The sequence below is a fragment of the Sturnira hondurensis genome, unplaced genomic scaffold (genome assembly GCF_014824575.4).
Source record: "Sturnira hondurensis isolate 20B ecotype Veracruz unplaced genomic scaffold, ASM1482457v3 Scaffold0015509, whole genome shotgun sequence".
NCBI lineage: Eukaryota > Metazoa > Chordata > Mammalia > Chiroptera > Phyllostomidae > Sturnira > Sturnira hondurensis.
Genome location: NW_028088140.1, coordinates 5,647,809 through 5,656,430, shown reverse-complemented (window position 1 = coordinate 5,656,430; position 8,622 = coordinate 5,647,809). Strand labels below are relative to the sequence as shown.

The window sequence follows — 8,622 nt, the reverse complement described above, 5'->3', positions numbered from 1 at the left end:
CCGTGGTGGCTCCCATTGCTATCCCTTCTCACTCCCTTTTCTAAGTCCCATGGGTCCTGCTTTCTGGTGACTCCATACGGCAGGGCCAGGAGTAGCAGCACTGACTTGCACACTCGCACACAGGCAGGTGACCAATTCCTGTAGAATTTTACCAACAAAGTGTTGACATAATTCAGTGGGTTTTTTACTTTTACTTTTACTTGTATCCATTGCTTTCTCACAGAACAGGGCTGTCGATGCTAAGAAACTGAAACAGTTCACCACATGATGATATTGAAATTGCTTCCTTGCAGTGTCTAAATTTTTTTTATCCATAATCTCTGGCTCCTTGAGAGTGATTCTGAGGTAAACATAAAAATGAAGCTTCTCATATTACAGACAGCATTTCATGGAGGTATGGAGCCCAAAAGCGTTTGAAGAAGGGCCTACGTCATTTTCTTCAATTTACAATTCATTCTAAATATAAGCAGAACATTTATTCAAGTGGTTGTCAGCAGTAGAACCAAGATGGCTTCATCCCATTTCAACCTGGTCAGATGTGCACTTTCAGTGGTTACCGAGAAGGTTCTATGTTTGTGGTCAGAGGCAGAGAAAAGAAAATGGTTACAGTTGGTTACAAAACAAACACAAAACCACCACATGGCTTCTCACTTTATAAGAGCAAATAGGAAAGCAGCCTCAGCTGGGGGGTGTAGCAGAGTGTGTGTTGGGTAAACACTAGAGAAACTGGAGAACGTTCTGGGTCTCTTCACTCTTTTTTTTTTTGCTAATGTAAGAAGCCAGTGTGGGGAGTGGCCGCTGAATGGAGAGTATAAGATTCTCTTTCATGAACTCACCCGCATGGTAATAGAAATTAAATAAATCTAAGTTCCATCATGCACGACCCCTTTCACTGATGCAGTCACAATCCACCTGACCTGACCTTTCAGACCGGCTACATTTGTGAGGAAACCACGGTGAGAAGAAGCAACGTGCTTGTGTTTCCGAGGAGGAAGGGAGGGGCAAGGTCGTAAACTGGCCTTTGGTGACAAAAGAAAAATAGGGCAGTGTTGCTAAATGACTAGGGCCACAACAGGTAGTAAACACAGCAAGGCCACAGCGGAGAACATGTGTGGCATTAGTGAGGTGACCCTGTTGTGACACTCGTATGATTTGGTGGTAAGGAACTTCTGGCATGTTCCTCATTTAGTAAGCTGTTGTCAGTACATTTTCAATGCATTTATAAGAGGGTGTGTGTGTATGCATGCGTGGAAGTGGGAAAGACGTTGGCAAATGAGTTGCATAAATAAATGTGTTGCTTCTCTGGGACAGTAAAGTTTAAAATAAAATACTGTCTTTACTCTTGTTTCTGGTGGTTCTCATCAAATGTGGTGCCAGCACTTGGCAATGTTTGTTAGAGTTAAAATTCACCTGCCCTTTGGGTCTGAATTCTACTTTAAGGTATTGATTTATAGTTCTATTCATGTGTATGTGCAAAAATATGTTTATGGGAGCCAAAGACTAGAAACTGCCCATATGCCTGTGAGGAGGGGGTGGGCCAATTTCGGGACATCCATACAATGCAGTGCAATTGTTGAAGTGAAAGGTAAATCTAACTGTATGGATTTACTGTGAACCCCACAATGTCTTGTTGTTTCTCTGAGGAACAGAGGCTCTGTGTAGGAAAGAGGGGCACCAAGATGCATCGTATATGCCTGTAGAGACATACAGTGTGTCTGGAAGGGCGCCTGAGGAATAGACGGGTGGCTGCCTCCCCAGAACGAATGGGGGGACTGGGTGCCAGAGGCTGGTGGACACTCACTTTCCACTCCGTGCTGCTTTGCACCGCTCGAAATTTCTGTTGGCCATAAATCATTTTTCAAAAAGAATTTTAAAGGAAATGCCACTCTTCCCAGTTAATTAGGGTTTGGCTGGTGGTGGCATCAGTGCCCAATGAAACAGACTGAAGTATAGGGTCTGATTCATGCACTAAAAACAGTTGAAAACCCTGCAGAAAAAGGGATCTTTCAGTTAAGTGTGTGTTTGGGAAGAGTGTTTCAGTAACTAATGAATAATAGAGAACATTGATTCAGGCTGCTATTTTTATGCCGACAGTTTGGAATCCTAGAGAGCTCTACAGAAAGCCCAGCACCTCTCCCCAGGATGCCTGGCAAAGGTGCCTTCATGAAGGGTCACCCTGACTTACAGTCTGCAAAACCACTAATGAAAGCTTCCCAACTTCTTGTGTATTCTAATTTCATAGCTTTGAAAGGGTCATCATTGCCGCTTCTCTTCTCCTGTGGATGACTGCAGAGTGCTTGGGAGAATGAACACCAGGTGACTCATTACATTAAATAATATCCTGGTCATTCTCAGGAGCTGATAAACTTGGTGGCCTTTAGAAATCAGTCACATGACAACTTGGCCGGTTCTTGGTCGGAAAAAGAGATAAGCACAGAAGAGGGACCAACACACATCCTTTTGTAAGATCTACCCCTGAGTCAGCATTCGGTGTTTCGGGAGAGGGTGTGTGACAGGACACCCTTCATTTAACTAATAGCCTGTGTTATGTTAGCTTTATTGCAAATTAATGCTTCATTTGTCTGTGCCTTCTTTCTTCTCAAACAGATTGTAAGCTCTTTAAATGCTGCCCTTCTGTCTTCATTCATTTACTCGTTCATTTATGGAACAAATATTTAATGCATAACTGCCACACATGTATTCTTTGCTGAGCGATGGGTCTCAGCAAAGCCCCATGATAAGTCGTATTCCTTATTTTCAAGGCATTCACATTCCACCCATCTCTTCACAGTCCGACAGTCTGCTTTGTATCTCCTAAGGTTATCGACACAGAAGGGGCTCAAGAAGGTGCATAATAAATGTTGGCTGATTGAGAAATTGCTCATGGTCTGAACCCATGAACTTGCAGTAAATAGCAGTTAATTTCTTGAGACCTCTTCAATGATAACACTTAGACATACAATTTCTATTTTATATCAGATGTTTCTAGACCTGGGAATGAACTCCTTTAGGGCTGATGTTGAAGAGAACAGTTACTCTGGCCCAACAATAGCCAGGGCTGTGAACTCCTTAAGAAGTAAGCTCACCTCTCACGTGGACAGACTGCTGCACTAACAAAGAGCAAGGAAGAGGGAAGGTGGTCAGAGAAGCTACTGTTTTCTGAGCGTCCACTTATGGCCTGGAGCTCCACACTCTTTGCTTTATTTAGCAGACAACACCCCCCCCCCCCCCCCCCCCCCCNGACAACCCACCCCCCCCCCCCCCCCCCCCCGCCAAGGAACATGGTGACCCTGATGTGGAGAAAAACAAATCTTTGTTGGCCTCTTGGTTAGTAGGTGACAGATTTATTTGTATGCATTTATGCATGTATTTATAATTAACAATTAAATATTTACCAAACACTCTTCTAGGGGCTAGGTATTTAAAGATGTATAAAGCACAGTCTATGCCCTGAAGGAGGCAAATGATATAAAGAAACACACCCAAAGTTAAATAACCTCATGAAAATTACCCAATAGTAACCAAGAGGATTTTAGAGCTGGCTGAATCCACAGCGAACATTTAATCTAGAGTTTCCTTCCTAAAAGGGCATGTGGGCATCATTGGTGGCATGCAAGTGGCTATATTTGGGTGTTATACAAACATTTTAAAATTTCATTAGGTATTTATTTTAACATGTGTTAGAAAAATGTGTAAGTCCTAGATCAAACCCTTGGGTTCATGTATTTTTCATCCTAACTGAAAAGTAACATAGGTAAGTCAGTTGCTTTGAAAATGATATAATGAAAAGTATCAAGTAAGTATCCGGGCAGAGTTGTGATTCTGGCATGTAGTAATGATTCTGTCATTTGAATGTGTTATTTGAATGATCTGAGTTTGGGAAATGCAGATCGAGTCCAGTTCCTGGGATGCAGAGAGCTTAAAGGAGTTGTTCACACTCCAGAAGCCAGTAGAGACCATGGATGAGAAACCAGTCATCTGACTGGCCTTCTACCCCACGGCCTCAGCCACTACTTCCTCTTTTGCAGACGAGGAAACTGCAGCCCTGAATAGCAAGTCCCCTATGTGAGTGCAAAAGCTCACATGAGAATCTACTAGCAGAGTAAAAAGATAAAGTGGGTATCATGAAAGGTCAAAGTTAATATTTATGGAGTGCTTACTAAGCATGCCAGTATTATGAAAATTTCATACACACTAATTTATGTTAATTCCCAAGCCACCCCAGGAGATGTACATAGCTATTTCTAGTGTTCCTTTGTTCATGAGGAAATTAGCAAAGATCAAGTAACTGTCTGAAGACGCTAACTTGCAGGGTTGGGACCTGAGCCCTGGTCGTTCAGTTTCAGAATTTGTTCCCTTAACCACTATACACACAGCTCACCAATAGTAAGTGAAGAGGTGAAAGAGGCAACCTGTCTCTCTGATGAAATCGGAAACATATTGTTGCCCTGTGCCCTCCTCTTTCAAGTTCTCCAATTAGTCCCTTGTTTATTTCACAGAAGACATCGTTTCTTTAAAACATCACTTTTTAATGTGCAGAAGCTCCTGAGAGGAATCAGTGATTTCCGAAAGCTACACTCCCATAAGGAAAACTCATTAGATTACTCTGATAAGAAAGGGGGGAAGGGTTTTCAGAAACAGCTATAAAGGATGCCCGGACAAAACCAAGCGGGGGCATAGAATGAGGGAAGGGAGGTGCGAATGGCTAGGGTTGGGGGGAGTGGTGAGGGGGAAATGCAGACAGTGGTACTTGAACAACAATAAAAAACTAAATAAATAAAATAAGAAGTGTTACATTAAAAAAAAGAATTATATAACGATAGTCCCACCCTGAAAGGGAGGAGAGGGAGAGAATCAGGAGAAGTGAATGAAGAGAGGAATAATTTGGGGACATAGTGGGGCTGAGAGTGACATGGAAGAGGAGGTCCATATAGGACTGGCCTAGTGCGCTGCAGGGGGCACCAGGTGTTGTGAAAGCCCTGCATGGTGCTTGGCACAGCACTGGGCACAGCAGGTGCTCCAAAGCTTTGTTGAGTGAATGGAAGCTTGGATGGAAACAGTAGCCGGCTGCATGAGTACAGTGATTGGAGGTGAAAGGGCACCAAACGCTCGACCTACTTTGTAACTGTGCTCCAGGTAAGCAGGGGAAGGAGAGCACAGCACCACATTTCCAGTCAACAAAGGAGCTATGAGCAAAGTGTTTAAAGGGCTCCTGATGCAACTAGGATGCTTTGTTTTGGGGGAATCCTTTTCATTTTTTGTCACCTCTTGTAGCAGCCCCTGTTCAATCTTCTGGCCGAGACTTTCTTAGATTAAAAATCCTCAATATCCCTCCCTCCCCAGTGCTTCAGGTTAGGCCAAGGCCCTCCAGGGACCAGAGCCAGCCAGGCCCCTCTGGGCTGGTGGTCAGCCTGTGTAGTTTTCTCTACCTCAGCAGCAGGTGCTGACAGCTGCACCATTCCATGCACCTTTGGGGCAAAGAACTGCTGAAACCAGGGCCAAGTTCAGAGCCAGGAAATGCTTCCCGAGGCTGTGAGGAGAGGCCTGAGGGGCTGCTCAAGCATTACATAAGCTGGATGTTAGCACCACTGATGCGCAGAGCCCTGAATTGCACAACTCTTACGCAGGAGCACTTGTTAAGTGTTGCAACACGACTCCCCATCCTTATCAAAATGTGAAACAGCTACCCAGCACACACTTAGAAAACACTAAAGCTCTTCTCCGGCAGATGGTTAAGACTGCTGATCCAGCTGACAGGAGAGAAGCAGCGCAGGGGACATGACTTACTGTAGCTCTTGGCCCGGGAAGCTGAACACTCAGTACCCTGTACTCCGCTAGCCTTGGGCAGCACAGGAGTCTGATAAAATGTGCTGTTTAGGGTGTTTGTTTTTCCTGGCAGTATCATTTGGGGTTATAAATGGCTCATTATTTCCATCCCATAGATCCATTCTTGCCTCTATTATGTTCTCTTCTTGCTTTCTGAAATAACCAAAAGGCCGGTAAAATCATCACTGAGAAGCCCGTGTGTTCTGACCTTGAGCTGAGGCCGAGTTGCCACATCGTTCTTGCCATCTACAGTTGCTGCCACGTGGGAGAAACTGGCTGGAAAGGGCCCCGAGAGCAGGGTGCCAGGAGGTGGCACGGGTTTTCACACACTGCATTCTCACAACCTTTTCAGAGGAGTGTTAGGCAATCGTCAGAGGTTATGAAGTTGGAACAGCACTCTCCCCGGATAGGTCGTTTTTCCTAGGACAGCTTGGAGGCAAATTTTATTAAGTATCAAGTAGCTGATCCAAAGCAGTATAAATAGCGAGGGATCATGTGACGAACCCAGAACTGAATATGGTCAAATCCTGGGCTGAGTGCGTATGATGTGTTTACTGACATCAGCACTTGCGCAGAGACATTTGCCCAGCAACCGTCCAGGAAAGGTGTTAAGGCACAGAAATGGAGATATTAAGGTTTCGTCTTAGAACTAATTTTATCCCCACTTTGAAAGCTTGCTGACCACACAGTTACCAAGAAAAGGACCTGTAAATAGGCTAGATGTGCTTACGTGTCATTGAAGAGGAGTAGAGACTGATTCTTATAAAACAGGCTAAGTTCATCTAGGTAAGACGTAGGGGGAAAGGCATGGTTTATAGTGGGGGAACTGTAAGATGTCTCTATCAGGTAAAAGGGACCTCCAAATTAGACACGGAGGGCCTTTTAATTCAGGCCCATTTTCTCCCATTGTTTCTTATTTTATTTAGAATGTAACCAGTGGGAACCACACTTTAATGAGGCTGATCGGGCCACAGATGACTGGTTATGAGAGGCCATCAGGGTTTCTCAGGCCAGTTTTCTAGACCAGCTGCTTCTTCAGTCCCGTCCCCATTGGCTGGAGCTGCTGACATTCCACAAGACAATCTTGCGTTCTCACAATGGTGGGAGGAGGCTCTGGGAAGACACAGTGTAACCTGGACGACACTGGAAATTCTTGAACGCTCCCACTCAGAGACAGCAAGCTTCCAAGGTGTCCTGGTCCAGTATGCACTGCAGCTTCCTGGCTCCCTGGTAAAGGAAGACTTCTGCTTCATATGATCCAAATTCCAAAACTATTTGGAAGGGTGGCAGTATTGTTAGTGTCTGGACCCTTTGGAGAAGACAACAGCCCCTGAATATATCAATTCTTGTATGCTTATTAAAAATCAGTATCTCTACTTTGTATCTAGGACCAAGGCCAAAAGGGCCACAGGCACTCAGAGGCCAGAGCGACCATGAAGGGCTGATGCCATCAAGAAGGGCCTCCCAGAGGGGGTGGGGCCTGGGTGGGGCCTGTCCTTTCTCCAGACTCACCCTCACTCCTCCGACTGTTTGCTCCTTTCCCAATAGTCACTCTCCATTTTTTTAAATAAGTAAAATGACCCCAAAGTGGCCATGTGCCTGGTTAAAGACTACATTTCCCAGCCTCCATGAGATCTAAAGAGATGTTATTGTGTGCACAGTGTAGCCAGATAAAATACGGTCTGCCTAGTTAATTTTTAATTTCAGATAAACAAATAATTTTAATATAGGTATGTCCCATCTAACATATTAGTATTTTTATTTGCCAAATCTGGCAACCCTATGAGTGGAACTTCTGGAAACAAGGGGCGTGCTCTCCCCGCCCCCTCTCTTTTCCTTCCTGGGATGTGGATGGAATAGCTGGGATTTCAGCAACCATTTTTGGATCCTGAGGTTAGATGGCAGAAGGGGAGGACAGAAAACCTGGGTCCCTAGTGAGCGCACACCTTCGGACTTGATGTGTGAGGAGAAAGCACTGATTTGCTTTAGCCATGAATAATACCTGTTATTTGTACCCAATTGCTATTCCTAACCGATATAGCCATAATAAAACATGCTCTGTTATTTTTGGCATTAACACTGCCATCGTTGCCTTTGCCTCTTAATAACATAAACTGCCTTTTTTACTTACTATATATTTTAAGGACGCCAAGAGGAAATGGATTGTATTCCCTATACCCTTTTAAAATGACAGCTCTTAGCATGAGTTTCTACACAGCATTATGACTATTCTGCAAATAACATTTAGGTATTTTGAGTAATTGCTTCAGGTGACAATAATAATAATATTTCTGAAGCAGAATAGTTCTTATCTCTGCACAAAGATTTGGCATGAAAACTCAGTTCCTGTGAAATGATGCTCCAGAAATCCAGAGCCACATTTCAAAACAGTAAAAATCACATTTGAGAGTTGACATCCTGCTTTAAGAAAGTTTCATTTTACCTAGTTTAACTCTTCATTAATCCTTATATCATCAGATTCCCTTACATGCTGTAAAGATCAGCTAAGGGTAGGCACGAGCACAGGTAAAGCTAATTTGCAAAGCTCCAGCAGTAATTGGGAATGATGCAAAACCAAACTCCATCGGCCTTGGTAGCAAATTGACTGCTCTCCACGTCCACTGTGAGGCATTCTGGGAAATGGAGGGAGTCATAGAATTGGCCTCTTTACATAGAAGCACAAGCTCACTAGTTTAGCTCACTTGTTACGCAGAGGGGGATAAAAGTTCCCTGGGCTGTGAACTATGTAAGTACCTGCCTTCCGTTCTGCAGTGGAATCTTTCAAAGGTTAAGTAA

The 8,622-nt window shown here is 44.1% G+C and overlaps 2 long non-coding RNA genes across 4 annotated transcripts; one reads left to right on the top strand and one right to left on the bottom strand.

Moving 5' to 3' along the window:
* Positions 1 to 205: 205 nt before the first annotated feature.
* On the bottom strand, positions 206 to 3,215 carry LOC118999933 (uncharacterized). The gene is made up of 2 exons (XR_005069203.1): positions 3,087 to 3,215; positions 206 to 567 (listed from the first exon to the last, which is right to left on the bottom strand). It is a non-coding gene; the product is annotated as an uncharacterized LOC118999933 (long non-coding RNA).
* A 644-nt stretch (positions 3,216 to 3,859) lies between these two features.
* On the top strand, positions 3,860 to 8,019 carry LOC118999932 (uncharacterized). 3 transcript variants are annotated; one of them, XR_005069202.1, is made up of 3 exons: positions 5,673 to 5,867; positions 6,753 to 7,056; positions 7,215 to 8,019. It is a non-coding gene; the product is annotated as an uncharacterized LOC118999932 (long non-coding RNA). The 3 variants fall into 3 exon arrangements; XR_005069201.1 differs by lacking the exons at positions 5,673 to 5,867; positions 7,215 to 8,019 and adding an exon at positions 3,860 to 4,115 and having other exon boundaries at positions 6,753 to 7,214; XR_005069200.1 differs by lacking the exon at positions 7,215 to 8,019 and having other exon boundaries at positions 5,659 to 5,867; positions 6,753 to 7,214.
* Positions 8,020 to 8,622: the final 603 nt, after the last annotated feature.